Source organism: Chelonoidis abingdonii, chromosome 4, assembly GCF_003597395.2.
Source record: "Chelonoidis abingdonii isolate Lonesome George chromosome 4, CheloAbing_2.0, whole genome shotgun sequence".
NCBI classification, from domain to species: domain Eukaryota; kingdom Metazoa; phylum Chordata; order Testudines; family Testudinidae; genus Chelonoidis; species Chelonoidis abingdonii.
Window position 1 is genome coordinate 37,476,137 of NC_133772.1, and position 15,462 is coordinate 37,491,598.

The 15,462-nt window shown below is 44.2% G+C and overlaps 1 protein-coding gene across 5 annotated transcripts in view; it reads right to left on the minus strand.

Moving 5' to 3' along the window:
- Window positions 1-15,462, minus strand: part of HRAS (HRas proto-oncogene, GTPase) — a 76,187-nt gene that overhangs the window by 30,009 nt on the left and 30,716 nt on the right. Inside the window, exons 1-2 of one of the 5 annotated variants that reach the window (XM_075065063.1) lie at window positions 14,342-14,408; window positions 6,643-6,712 (exon numbers count right to left, since the gene is read on the minus strand). The exons of 3 other annotated variants lie outside the window; for them this stretch is intronic. The gene's annotated coding sequence lies outside the window, so the exon portion shown is untranslated. Of the gene's footprint in view, window positions 1-6,642; window positions 6,713-14,341; window positions 14,409-15,462 lie in introns of those variants that run through there. One more of the 5 variants, XM_075065062.1, reaches the window with a different exon arrangement.

The following is a 15,462-nucleotide window of genomic DNA, read 5'->3' on the forward strand; positions in this document are numbered from 1 at the left end:
TTACCCCTTGTTAATATTCACTGTGTAAAATACTGGGTTGCCACTAACCTTTTTAGTGAAGACTTAAGCAAAATAGGCATTAAACACCTCAGCCTTCTTGATGTCATCAGTTATTAGATCTCACTTTCCACTAAGTAGGGGACCGACACTTTCTTTCATCTTTCCTAATGTATTTATAGAATCTCTGCTTATTGCCTTTTCAGTCTCTTGCTAGATATAAATCATTTTGTGCCTTAGCCTTTCTGATTTCATCCCTACGTCCTTGTGTTATTCTTTTAGACTCCTCCTCAGCAATATGTCCATGTTAACCACTTTTTTGTAGAATTCTTGTTTGATTTTCAGCTCCTTAAGCAGCTCCTAATGGAGCAACGCTGGCCTCTTACTATTCTTCCTATCTTTCTTTTGCATCCTCCACGAAGTTACACAGGGTCTGTTCTTTATTTCCTTCAGCATATTCATACCTATGAATGGGATAGACAGGTGGATGGATCCAGTCATTGTCTATGAAATATTCCTGTAGCAGGGCAGAAAGCCTTTTCCCCTCTGCACCTGCAGCATTGTTCAATAGGCCAGGTGCAACGCAGGGTGTGTTTTCCTCAGTGGGATACTGGACTCGTTGGCCCAATGGTCAAATGTTGTCCAGCAACCCCTATACATGACTTTTAAAGAAATGCAAGATTCGTCTGGGTAATCAATGTTTTCGTCCCACGAATCCAGATATCCGTGTCTCAGGGCCCCACCTGTGACTCTGATGGGGTCAGCTAGGAATGCACCAAAGTCACAGAGGGGCCTGTGTCAAGTCCTTCCATCCCCATGTCCTGAATCAAAGAAGGCTGGCCCACAGTGTTCTCTGCAGAGGGTTGGTCTCACCAGTAAGCCAGGCAAACAGCTGGTCTTTAAGTAACATCTAGAGCCAAAATGGAATCCCCACCCCCAAAGGTCGAGCTGCCAGCAAACCAGGGAAGGGATTGAAGAGCCAAAACCAAAGTCGGGGGAAGGGCTGGGCACAGAATGGGGAAAAGGTTTTCATCAGTTTGCTGAACTGCTAGGGAGAAACCCCACAGCTGACAAACGCTCCCCTTTCCTGAAACCAAACACAATGGCTTAACATCCCAACCATGCGGGATCAACATCATTCTCTAGGAACACCGGCACAGGGGCAGCCGGCAGGACTAGCCATTTAAAATAACCAAAGACTTAGGATGTGGCACTTTCCCCCCTGCAGCGCGCACACATATTTCAACCTTCCAACCAGTACCCAGTCAGTTATGATTTTTAGTAGCAGCTGCTCCTCCAGGGAAGAGATGCACCTTGTTTACAATGGTGTCCTGTTCAATATTACGTGGCTCTGCCCACAAGAAAGAACGATTTGTTCATGGGTGACTCAATTATTGTGTTGAGGTGCCTGGCAGCTTAGGCATAGGAGCTATGAGACAGGCTGGGGAAGTAGGAGACAGTATGGTCCAGTGGATAGGGCACTGGTCTAGAACTCAGAAGACCTGGCTCTGCTAATGACCTGCCATCTGACCTTAGGCAAAGACCGTCACCTCCCTGTGTCTCAGTTTCCCCCATCTCTATAATGAAGACAATGCTACATAACCTCTTTTGTGAAGTGCCTAGACTTACGGATGTAAAGAACTAAGACGGAGTGGAATTAGCAGCAATAAACATACTGGGTATTTGTGGAAGGGAAGGAAGGAAGCACTGGGGTGCAGAGAAGGAATGGGTGTCTCTAAGGCCACGTCTACACTACGGGATAATATCAAATTAGCTAAAATCGGTTTTATAAAACTGATATTATAAATTCGATTTCATGTGGCCATACTAGGCACAGTAATTCGGCATTGTGCGTCCATGGTCCGAGGCTAACATCGATTTCTGAAGCGTTGCATTGTGGGTAGCTCTTCCGTAGCTATCCCATAGTTCCCGCAGTCTCCCCCGCCCCTTGGAATTCTGGGTTGAATCATTATTGTCGCGGGTGGTTCTGGGTAAATGTCGTCAGTCATTCCTTCCTCCCGGGAAACAACTTTCCGGGAAAATCAGCTGACATCCTATTCGCACACGTTTTTCGCTGGATTGCCTGGCAGAACGCCATAGCACGGCAACCATGGAGCCCGTTCAGCTTTTTTTTTTCCGGCACCGTATGTGTACTGGATGCCGCGGACAGAGAGGCGATACTCCAGCGCTACACAGCAGCATTCATCACTTGCTTTTGCATGATAGCAAGATGGTTACAGTCGTTATTACCGTCTACTGCCGGAGTAAACATGGCAATGAATGACGTTATCTTTCTCCCCTCTCGGTTTACTTGGTTCCCTCCGCTTTGGGCTAATTTCCAGATGAAAAGTGGCCCCCTGGCTGCAAATCGGCCGCGGGGCGCAACGCAAAAGCCAAAATTGGGATTGACTCCCGAGTCAATCCCTCCCTATGTTTCTAAAAATAGAAGTCGGTCCTCTAGAATAAGGGCAAGTTGTTAAGACGCAGTGTATCAGAGAGCAAAACAGCTGCTCCGTGTCAGTATTCACAGGGGGTGCCCCTGCAACAACCCACCCGTTCTTTCCCTCTCCCCAACCTTTCCTGGGCTACACGTGGGCAGTGTCCTGCCCATTTGTGTCATGAAGTAATAAAGAATGCAGGAAGAAACACTGATTAGTGGACATAAATAGAGGGGGAGGCGCCTCCGGCGTGATGAATAATCAGCAGGACTTAGCGGTGTGGGTGGAGAGGAGCAGCAGCATGCTGCTGCCCGGAGGCCAATAACGTCGATTTCCGTCCACACTAACCGTAATCCGATATGTTAATATCGAATTTAGCGCTACTCCTCTCGTCGGGGTGGAGTACAGAAATCGATTTAAAGAGCCCTTTATATCGATATAAAGGGCGTTGTAGTGTGGACGGGTACAGCGTTAAATCGATTTAACGCTCTTTAAATCGATTTAAACGCATAGTGTAGACCAGGCCTAAGGTACTGAGGGTCGGACAGGTTGTCAGCAAGAGATGGCTTGTAAGGTTCTGAAAGGCTAAGGCAGCGGTAAGGGCTGCAGTCTACCTAAAATGGGGGTATCACTCTGATTACAGCCCTTCCTCTCAGAGGCTCTGTCTTTACAAGAAAGTAGCACCAGTTTAAATTCAATCTCTTTTAAAACCAATTTAGTTAAACCAGTGCAATCCCCTTTGCGGACACTCTTATAGCAGTTTATTTTAAACCAGTTTCTAATCAATTTAGATAAACTGAAATAAACCTTGTTTAAACCAAAATAAGAATCTCCCTATTTGCATTGCTTTAAGTCACAGCATAACTCTAAATGAAGTTTAAATTCACCTCTTAAAATTGAACGAGGGCAACTTTCTTGTGTAGATAAGTCCTAAGGGTTCTGCTGCTGCTTCAGAGGAGGAGAGAAAGCTTTCACTGCTTGGATCCATGCTACAGGAAGGTGCTTCAACACCCCCTCAGCTTTCGCCTGCCCTTTCTGCCCAACAGGGCCAAGCAGATGATTCAGAACAATAGCTCCATCTCCCAACTACAACGCTTAACAACACTTTACATGCCCAAAGAGTAGCTACTTCTGTATGAGAATCTCAAAGTGCTTTGAGAACACTAATGAAATACTCATTTCACACAGCCACTGAGGCCAATAGTTTAGGAGAATTCGAGAGAGGATTAGACTTTTAGTCATACTTACTATTACGGTTCCATTTATAAATTGGTTAATAAATAATAATAATAAAATCTAGCTCTTATGTAGCAAAGTCTTATGTAGACTCTCTAAGCATGTTACAGACAGAAGTGGCATGTCACAGAAGGTTATAAGCACATTGCTAGAAGATAATGTAGATTATTGTAAGCTATGATTATAAGCAGGCTATTAACCTCTTGGACTTGGAAACAATCTATCACGAGTGCCTGTTTATTAAACACCTATTAATCACTTTTTAGCCCTTTCTGAACAGAACATAAAAGTATGAGCAGACATTTATCTGGCTCACCAGAACATCTGCAGTTACAGCAGGTATCATTGTTAACAGGGATATAAATTCTCCTGCTTCAAGGCAGAAGCCAGCCACTAACTGATGGAGGTTGAGAAGAAACATCCTCCTTGCAAGAGGTTATTCCAAAACTGTCCCCTGTCGGGTTTCTTGCATCTTCCTCTGATGCATCTGCTGCTGGCCACTGTAAATATGGCAATTCCATCCTTATCCCCCCGTAAAGATGGGCAAATCGAGGCAGAGCAGCCAACCATCTCCCTCAGTGTCTTGGAGGGAGTCAGCAGCAGAGCTTCAAATTGAATCCAGGTCTCCTCACTCTGCATCTTGTATCCTAGCTGCTAGGCCATGCTGCAAATGCAGTTTGCCCCAACAACTGCTTGGTGGAAGGCTCCATTTATAGGTTCTGGCTGGAACGACCGTTTGTTTAATGCTGGGTCTTTGTGTTCCCCTCATCAGAGCCGACAGCCTCCCTGTAGTGAAGGAGCTTCCCGCCGCCTCCCCCTCCCCGCGCAAACACTTCTAATGGGAAAGCAAATCACAGAGCGGGAATGTAAGGCTGGATCCAAGAAGGGGCCCTGCTCCCCAATTATTTCAATCAAATCACAGCAGCATCATAAGGGGAACAAGGGTGGATGTTACAAGCAGGCAGGGATGGGTGCACCAACACACCAATAAGATACGGCAACAAGAGCTGAAGAAGGAACTGAACTGACCTGTACACAGAAGCTGAAGCAACTAACAGAACTTCACCAAAACAGACAGTATTTCAGCTGCTTTGTGTAGGTCACAGACAGCACATTGGCGATATCCGCACCATGCATATGTTGTAGGAAGGGGTTCCGGAACCATGACATTAATACACACACTTCAGGCACCTGCACTCACAATCTACCCTGAAACCACACACTGGAGCCTATCCTACCTGAGTGACAAGCCAGTGCACAGTCCCTGCAGCTCTCGAGTGATTCCACAAAGAGCCACCAGCTGGCACATGGCAGACAGCAGAGAAGATGGAGATATTTCAATAAGCAAAATGATTTTCAGGCTGGGAGGGGTTCATATAAACAGTGAGCTCCCATTCATGCAGGCCTGTACTGCAGAAGGATTTAAGCTAATAGGCATCAAACAGAGCAGCATTACACAGCCAACCTAGGGGCAAAGAACAAGCATCTACACGGAAAGATTGCAGATTGTTCCGGGATGACTGTAGAGTGTTCCTGAGTACCAGAGAATAAAATCTGAGCTCCATACTCAGCAGCCAGCAGTCTGTTCTACATGCCACTAAGTGCATCACCAGGAAACGTGCCACTAAGTATTACAGCACAGGTTTGTTAAATGGCTAAATCAGGGGTTGAGAGGTTGCTTTCTGGCTTCCTCACCCAAAGAACCTATGACTGCTGGGTTCATAACTGAACACCGAGTCTTTTAAATTTAAAAAAATGGATTAAAAGCATTATAGAAAACCTTTTCAGGTATGAAAACTCATTTTCAATAACGGTTGGGTTAGCGTTTTCAATAAAAACTGTGACAAAAACGGAGATTTAAAAGGCCAGAAGGGATCATTACAATCAGCTAATCTGAATCCTGTATAGCACTGGCTAAATTCCCTCTAAGCTGCGTGGCCACACAGCAGGCTATCAAAGGCTGTGAAGGTGGGAAGAGGTGCCTCTCCCCCGGCCCCAGGTTGCTCTGGCGAGAGGATGAGGGAGCCCCCTCTCCCCACCGCAGCCCCAGGCCAGCCTGCACCCCAAACCCCTCATCCCCAGGCCCACGCCAGAGCCCGCACCCTAAGCCAGAGCCCTCCTCCCCACACAAACACACCACAACCCTCTGTCCCAGCCCTGAGCCCCCTCCCACACTCCAAACCCCTTGACCCCACCCCCTGCCACACATCACCTCCATATTGGTGCACATAACAAAATTCATTCAGCACATGGACATAAAAGATTAGAGGGAACATGGGCACTGGCCATAAATTTCCTCCAGTTACCCCTGTATTGAGCATATTAATTTGTACTTGACTACAGCATCCCTCCCAGACAGGCATCCAATCTCCATGGAAAAGACTTTCATCTGTGTTCTCCTCATCCAAACTTGTAAATAAGAGCTGGTCTGAAAAGTTTCATGAAAAACATCTCAGCCATTCTGATTGAGAGACATTTTAAATGGAACCTTTTTAATTTTTGGTATTTTTGAAATTTGTATTTGAAAACATTACCCAAAATGTTATTGACACCGGGTTTTTGCAACCAAACAGTTTGGGTAACCATTTTAGTAGCGCTTTTTTTTTTTTTTAAATTACATTTTTTGTGAAACATCATTAAAATGTTTTGTTTTTCCATGAAAAATTTAGATTAAAATAAATGGATCAAGAGCTCACTTTTTGATGGAATTTTTTTTTATTCCAAACATTTGGACCAGCTCTACCCCTAAGGAACAAACCAGCTCATGTAGTATGTACCACATCCCTCTGTTCCCAACATGACAGCAAGGTCCACACAACTAACTACAGGGATGGAGCTTGGGGAGGAAGGAAGAAAGAAGGGGATGGTTGGTCAGGAACAAAGCAAAAGCATTTCAGGCGAGTGTCTCAGCACACCGCTTTCCTCCAGAGCGAAGATGGTTTCATCCCCCAAACCCCAGTGCGCCACTCACCCTGTTGATGGCCACTCTGGCCCTGTAGAAAGTGGTGGATCCCTCGTTGTCAGGGATGGCTCAATTCCCTCTGAGAAAGAACACAGAAAAGGAGTGAGAGAAGACAATGAGGTCTGGTTTTGTGGAGAGGGTACCACTAAGAACATAAGAGTGGCCATACTGGGTCAGACCAAAGGCCCATCTAGCCCAGTATCCTGTCTTCCAACAGTGGCCAATGCCAGCTGCTTCAGAAGGAACGAACAGAACAGGTAATCATCAAGTGATACATTCCATCGCTCATTCGCAGCTTCTGACAAACACTCTCAACACAATTTATAATTAGGCTTGGCAGCATTCAATTTTTACTTTTTAAAATTATTTTAATGGATAAATTTCAATGTTTATTTTTAAGATTTTATATGTTTATCGATTTTAAATTTTCACAGTTATGGGAAATATGGGGGGTGGGGGTTATATAATTATTTAGTGATCGACGCTGAGATTCAAAAAGTTAAAAACGTTCTAAATCATTACAAATTGTCAACATCACGTGTCAAAATATACAAAATAACTAACCCTTAAAGCAACAAATCATACCTGTTTTTACTATCCATTCGCTAGTCCATTTGTAATCAGCCTAACTCAAAAGTCTAAATCACTGGATTTTGACTAGGAAGTTCTCCAGCAGCATTTTCCTTATTTTGCTTATTGATGGAAATATTTGTTGATTTGGTTTGGTTGGATACCGACACATACACCAATAAAAAACTAATCCTTCCAAGCCTACTTATCATTATTAATTATTTGTATTATAGCTGCTTCTAGAAGCCCCAACTGAGAAGACGACTCAACTGTGCAAGGCACCACACGCAGTCCCTACCTTGAAGAGCTCACAGGCTAAAGACTAGAGAAAGGATGGGAAGGGAGAGAGACAAGGAGGTGAAGTGACTTGCCAATCAAGCTCATACAGCAGGTCAGTTGCCAGGGCTGGGACTAGTGTTCTAAGTCCCATATGCACCGGGCCACACTGCCTCTCAAAATTGGGTTATGCTGATTGCGCCCACATCTGGTTACTTGCAACCCCTGCTATAAGGGTGTTATAGAAGCTCAGATACTTCAGTGATGAGGGCCATACAAATACCTAGAGATAGTGGAGTACCACTAGTGTAAAGTGGAAGAAGTGCAATTGGGATTGCTGTCTGTGGCAGTCTGTGAGAGGAGTTACTGAGAAGTAAATTGTGTCCCTCTCAGCAATACAGGGTCTTGCACATTCTTTTACACCAGAGTGGCCTAGTGGATAGGGCACTGGAGTAGGATTCAGGAGACCTGGAAATATCCTTAGATGAACTGTGGTCTCCAGAGAGAAGAGCCTAGTGTAAGTTCCAGGGTTGGGCCACAAGAGGAAATGAGTCAGGGACCAGGGAGGTCTCATCTCAATCTCTAATGGACCATCTAGGGGGAAATAATGGCACCACAGTAGCCTCTCCATTCAAGAGAGGCCCAGGACTGAGACAAGCACAGTTGGAGATGAACTGTCAGAGCTGATGGTGGGAGAAGCAGGGAGTGCCATAGGTCAGGATTACGATGCAGATTTATGTATCGGCAGCTGGGCAACAGGGGAAACTAGGAACGAGTGCACTGGCAGAGATGCGAGGGGGAATCTCTCATATTGTGTGTTAAATTCTAGATACTTTCATAGACTTCTCTTTAAAAAAAAAAAAAAAAAAGTCATCTGACACGATCAAATCCCTTCCACACTAACACGACCATGCTCATTTAGCAACTCTATGCCAAGTAGGTGGATCCATCTATTTTTGTTTAGTCGCTGGTGTATATCTTCGGTTATGAGCTCAGAGATGGAAGGGAGGATGGAAATATGACAGGAGTGATTTAGAGCAGCAAACAACAAAATCTCTCTTGCGGAGGAGTCCCAAAGCAGCCCCAGTGCGCTTCAAGGCTTGGGGAAATGCAGATGAAAAGCAAGCGAACCGTGGTGCCCCCATCTCAGGACACAGAGGAAGGATGGGCAGCTAGGAGAGGAGATAAAGACAAGTAGTCAGGCACCTGCCTCTGGGATCCCTCCTTTCCCTCCCTCTTTCCCACTGGAATACGTTATTAACACAGGGACACAAGGATCCCCCAGCTGAATGACTCTGCTGCAGCAAGCAAGCATGAATATGCATCAGTTATTATGTAGCTGCTGATCCCATGCCCGCTGCTGATTTACAGGCCGAGTGAGATTGCTAAACAAATCCCTTTTTCACTCCCCACATGCTCACGCTGGCCTCTTTGCCCTACATTGACAGGTGCTATGAATTAACGCAGAACACTGGGATTGGGATGGGAAGAAAAGACAGCTACTCCATCACTAAATGCAAAGCAGAGAAAGAGATGGGTGAGGGGCTGTCTGGAACAGCCCAGGGATGCACCAAAGAGTCTCCTCCCTGTGTAATGCTGCACAGAGTAGGCGAGATGGGGCAGAGTACCTGGAAGGGACATCAGAGTCCACAGGCTCCAGGGCTCCCAGTCACCTCTACAGGGTTACTGTTGGCAAAAGGTGCCAGACTGACAACCCTGAATCTTCTGTCTGGCTATGTCAAAACAGGCACAGCAGCAGCGTAAGCTCCACCTCACGGCCATGCCTGCCAGCATCATCATCGGGCTGGGGGGACCACTTCTAGAAGTCAGGAAGCAATTAAATCTCCATACTCATGCAGCTCAGAGCACTGCTCAAGGATCCAATTGCTAATTCGTCCTGGACAGATACCACTGTCTCAACGTGTGTGCACTACTGAGAGGCTAGCCACAGCAAGCGTTTGCTCGAAAGGGGAAGGAAGGGTGGGTTTAAGGTTAAGGCACAAGACAGGGAGTCAGGAGACTCCCAAGTGCTGTTCCCAGATATACCACAGCCTCCCTTTGTAGCCCTGGGTAAACCAAATATCTGGATTTTTGGAGGCCCTCAGTGTTGGTCTAAGTACATGCTCACCGAAGCAGAGTGGATAAAAATCAATTAATACACTAAAAAAACCTGTTTTATAAAAGACTGATTTAAATGAAATTAACCTATTTAATTTATTATTTAAATTTGAAATTATGGCAACCTATGTTAAGGCCTAAACTTACTATCATCCACTCCAATCATTTCAATTAAATTAAGAAAAATATTCAAGCGGTACATGTTTGCTACCAAAGTTTTAAAGAAACTCAAAATACCAAACGGGTGAAAGTCACTGGCTAAGCACCTGGAACCTGAGATTGCGGAAGTGCTAAGCCAGCTTTTGACAGCAGTAGCCTCTTCCGCAGGTACAGAGAGAATATCTTCTTCATTTCAGTTGATGAAACTAGCACGGTTCAATGACTAGTTCACAGGACAGATTTAAATCATAATTGAAACCAAACAGAAAGCCTCAATTTAAATCACTGATTTAAAATCAATTTTTTCATTTGTACTTCAGTTATTGTCTTTAAAAAAGGTGCACTCTCAACAGCAGATATAACCATTAAATCATGTTGATTTACAACTCAATAGAGCCTTTATGCTAAATTTGGTACATCTTTTTGCCACCTTGGAGGGGACACTATAACTATATACATTTGACACAATTATATAGCTTAAAGTTTAGATTCTTATTAACTGTACATTTTTAGTAAGTCAGAAAATGGTGAGTGATATATTGCTTATTGACTAGATAATTAACTTAATAGGGTCTGTTTTATGACTTGAAGTCATAACAGGTTTTTCCCCCTCCAGTTCCCAGGTGTTGAAATCAACACTAGAGGCTGCCCGCTGATGAATGTTGTCCCTTTTTCCTCACTTCGATACCAGCATTGCTCCTTTCTGATTGCACACGGTTCACTAAATATAGAGAATACTTTTGTTTAATGTCAGTTTTAAATACAAAACATGTTTGGATAATTTTTTCCTTTAAAGATCCAGCACATTTAAGGTAGATTTAACTAACTAATAAAAAACAAATTTTAAAATGCCGCTTTTTAATTCCAATTTTAAATTTTAAAATGCCGATTTTTAATTCCAATATCCATCCAAATATGACATAATAATAGTACCTTGCTCTTATAGTGCACTTTTCAGCATAGATCTCAAAGCACTTCAGAAAGGAACTCGGTATAATTATCTCCAAATGCAGCTTGGACACAAATCACAAATAAAAAGATAACCTATTAAATACGAAATGCATCATTCACCATTATCTAACATAATAAAAATTAAAAAGAATCTGAATAAAATTATCTTAAGCTATATAATTGCTTAAATAAATGTGTATAGTGCAGAGGTTCTCAAACTGTGGTCCATGGACCACCAGTGTCCACGAGCTCCATTCAGGTGGTCCGTGGATAGTTCCCTCTAAGGTGCACACCTAGGCGGCCGCACAGAAGAGAATGAAGGGCCACCCACCTAATTAGTGGAGCCATACAGGTGTGGCTTCACTAATTAGGTGCCTAGCCCCTGAGAAGACCCTCATGTAAGGTGAAGTGGCTGCCTTGGGGGGGAATAAGGGGTAGGTGGGAGGGAGCAGTGGGGTGAGAAGCGGGGGTAGGGGGAATTTGGGACATGCAGGGATGCAGCGGCCAGAGAAAGAGGTGAGACTTTCCCCAGCTCCAGGCTGTGGCTGCCAGAGACACGGCCCTCCTTCCCAGCCTCAGCTCTGTGGCGGGAGAGAAAAGGCACATCCATCACATTACAAAGGTAAGACTAGATATTAAAATATGAGTTATGTGCTTTTATTTGCAGAACAAAAAAACGTTAATTATTATTAAGTTTGGTTTTTATATAGTGCTTTTATCCAAAGCACTTTACAATAGTTAGCTAATGGTACAAACAACATTTGGAAAGAGCATTAAGTGGTCCACTGAGACGCTCAGCAACTTTCAAGTGGTCCAAGAAAAAAAAAGTTTGAGAATATAGTGTATTCCCTCCAGCTTAGCAAAAAGTACCACCAAATTACACCTACTATTGAGAATCAACTTCTTTTTTAATAAAATAACTAAAGAGAGAAAAAAGTACAAACAAGATTAAAATCAATTATTTAAATCAAAGTTTTCTGCTTGTTGATTTAAATCATAATTAAAATTGGTGATTTAAATCTCCGATTTAAAATGTATCCACCCTGCACTGAAGTCAATGAGAGTTTTACCATGGATTTAGCTGAGAGTGGAGTAAGGACAACGCAGAATGCTTCTGAAAATCTCACCCCATAATCGCTCTGTTTCCCCATCTGTAAAATAGCCAACCACAACGGTCTTGTGAGGCTCAATTAACATCTGCTCAGTTCAAGATATTCTAATGTAAGCTGCTATAGAAGCAGAAAGTATTCGTACTTCTACTACTGTGGAGCTTGTTCTGGGATTCAAATGGTGCTTGGACAGAGCAAAGAATCCATCTCTCATTACCAGGCCAGCTTGCCCTCTTCCCTTTAGTTCACCTTCAGGATTCTCAGCACAGACCTGAACCACTATCAGTGTGGCTGCCTGCTCCCAGACTTACAGAGATCTGTTGGCACTGAAACAGGATGGATATCCCGCTTGGTTTTGGAGTGATGGGCACGGGGACACTTCATGATGATTCCAATTTAAGTGGTCCGATTTCCGCTCTCTGCACCATCAGGTGTAGTGACATCAACATAGTAAGACAACCCAGACACCTTCATCTGTTCATTGTTTATGATTTGTGTTACAGTAGCATCTCCATCGAGACTGAAATCCCATCGTGGTAGGCATCACGTATACAAAGGGATAGTCTCCACCCCAAAGAGCTTATAAATGGACAGACAAAGGTATTATCTCCATTTTATAGATGGGAAACTGAGGTACAGAGAGATTAAAGTGACTTGTCCAAGTTCGCAGAGGAGGTCTATGGCAGAACTGCGGATTTCTGATTACCCAAGCCCCGGTTTTAACCACAAGATTGCCCTCCTTGTCAATGGCTCTGATCAGTTATACAGGAGACAAGAGCATTGCAAGAAAGAGGATCATTCCATTACCCCAGCCAGTCTCCAGCATCTGCCTATAAATCTCCATGGTCAGCAAAGATGGGTTTCCCCCCACCCACAGCCTCCTTAGGAACATGCTGCAGCGATGACATGCAGGGTTAGGCCAGGCTCACCAGCCAGCACATGCAGAGATGGATCAAAGCTGAACAGAACACACAGAAAGCAAGGCCCCAGACCTCCAGGGGATGAGGCTCTACCTCATTAAAAAATTAGTCAATGTTTTAAGTTTTAATTAAAAAAACTGGAAAGGGGAGCAAAGGGGGAAAAAATGAAGAAATAGGTGGCGTGGCACCCTGCTATTCTGGTCACAGGGCCTATGTAAGTCAAGTCTTTTCTAGAGTAAAATAGCTGGAGAGTTCAAACAAAGCAGTGAACCTGCTGCTTGATTTCCCTTGGAAAGACCTGTACATCTAGTCTAGTGCATTTTAGGCAACTATGCTCACCCATGAAGTATAAGCCCACCTGTTCTATCCTCACCATCAATCCCAATATGAAATCTGTGGACGTATACAAGGGAAGACACAAAAAGGAAAGGGGGCTCAAGTCTACTGGCAGCAGGACTGAAAGTAAACCCTTTGTGCTCATTTGTAAGCACATTTATAAAAGTGAATGTAATACACACTATTAGATAAACCACAGAACACGGCAGACTGATCCTTAGACACTTCACATGATACAGGTCATGAGGCAATGGCGTAATTTGAAAGAACGCACATTCCATGAAAGCACCCTCTGACCAGTATATGCAAGGTTCATGCATGGCACATGATTACATGCAACAAGGTTTGAGGCAAAACAGGAAAGTGAGCCTCTAGGCCAGGGTAAAGACACCCTCTTATCCTAAGACAAGACATCTTTCAAGTCTGCTCCTAGCTCTCCTACCCAAAAAGCCACTGATGTGCGTGGTTTGAGCATCGGCCTGCTAAACCCAGGGTTGTGATTTCAATCCTTGAGGGGGCCATTTAGGGATCTGGGGTGTGCAAAAAAACAAAACAAAACAAAAACAAAAACAAACAACCACCTCAGGGACAGTATTTGGTCCTGCTAATGAAAGCAGGTGACTGGACTCAATGACCTTTCAAGGTCCCTTTCAGTTCTATGACACAGGTATCTCTCTCTCTATTATACAGAATGTGTAAGCAATATGTATTTTTAAACACCCACCTATCAGCTTAACAGACTGTTAGCATAGTGTGTGGGAATGTTTACTGTAGAATATTTTTTAAATTAAAGAAAGGACTTTGCTCACAGATGCTTAATCTGTGATTATTAGTATTTGAATTACAGTAGCACCTAGAGACTCCACTTGAAATAAGGGCCCCGTTGTGCCAGGTGCTGTACAAACCCATTATAATATTTTCTGGGGACTGTATGTGATGGCCAGTGGTCTCGGACTCCACTGGCCATCACATACAGTCCCCAGCTAAAACCCCTCCAACGCATCATCAGGGATCTACAACCCATCCTGGGCAATGATCCCACACTTTCACAGGCCTTGGGCGGCAGGCCAGTCCTCACCCACAGAAACTTCCAACCTGAAACATATTCTCACCAAGTACTGCACATTCTCCGCACCATAGTAACTTAGCTCAGGAACAATCCATGCAACTAAACTCGATGCAACTCTGCCACGTATCTACAACCAAAGCGACACGTCGTATCCATCACAGGACCTAACCAGATCAGCCACACCATCACGTTCACGTCACCTGCATGCACAAATGTAATATTGCCAGCAATGCCCCTCGCTAGTACATTGGCCAAACTGGACAGTAGCTACGGAAAAAGGATAAATGGACACAAATCAGATATTAGGAATGGCAATATACAAAAACATGTAGGAGAACACTTCAACTCCCTGGCACACTAGATAGCAGACCTAAGGGGCCATCCTGCAGGCAAAAAAACTTTCAGGGACCAGACTTCAAAAAGAGAAACTGCTGACTTCTCAGTTCATCTGCAAATTTGACATCCAACAGTCAGATAAACAAGACTGGGAATGGCTTGCGCAAACTAACCAACACCAGTTTCTCCTCCTTGGTTTACAACACCTCAACTCTAGAAAGAGGGCCTCATCCTCCCTGATTGAACAACTACTAAATTAATCTCAGCTTGCTTGCATATATATACCTGCCCCTGGAAATTTCCACTACATGCATCTGACGAAGTGGGTATTCACTCACGAAAGCTCATGCTCCAAAACGTCTGTTAATCTATAAGATGCCACAGGATTCGTTGCTGCTTTAGAAAAGGATTCTGATTGGGGACATTTTACTGATCCACTTTTAGCTTCTGGTCCAATTTCTGAAATCCTACTCTACATCTCTGACTCCTCTTCTTTTCCCCACATAGGCTTTTCTCTCACATTTGGTCTCCCCTTTTCCACCACCTGCTCCACTACTGGGAAGAGCAAAAGTTACCTATGAATACAAACTTCCCCATTTCCTGTGTGGCAGCCCCTTCCTTGCAGTGACAGGGCCACTCAGGGGAGGATACATTCCCCAGCAAACAAACAGGAATTAGCAATGGCCTTTCCAAGTGGTCAGCACTGTCTGAAGCAACTCAGTCCCTCCAGGCCAGAGCTATTATCAGCCATTCCAGTAGAAGGATGCAGGCACTGCCAAAAGGAACAGGAAGAGGAAACAGGGTCAGAGTTGCACTCAAGATAAGGCTTCTGGGGTGATCTTCGGAGTCCAGTTCACTTACAACAGCTGATCTCATCCAGTTCCCTTTTGACCCGTACAGACCAAAGGCATCATTCTGAGAGAAGCCTGAATTTCAGCCTCTAAACAATGAACTCCTTGGAGAAGAGGAAAGTCCCGTGCAGCTA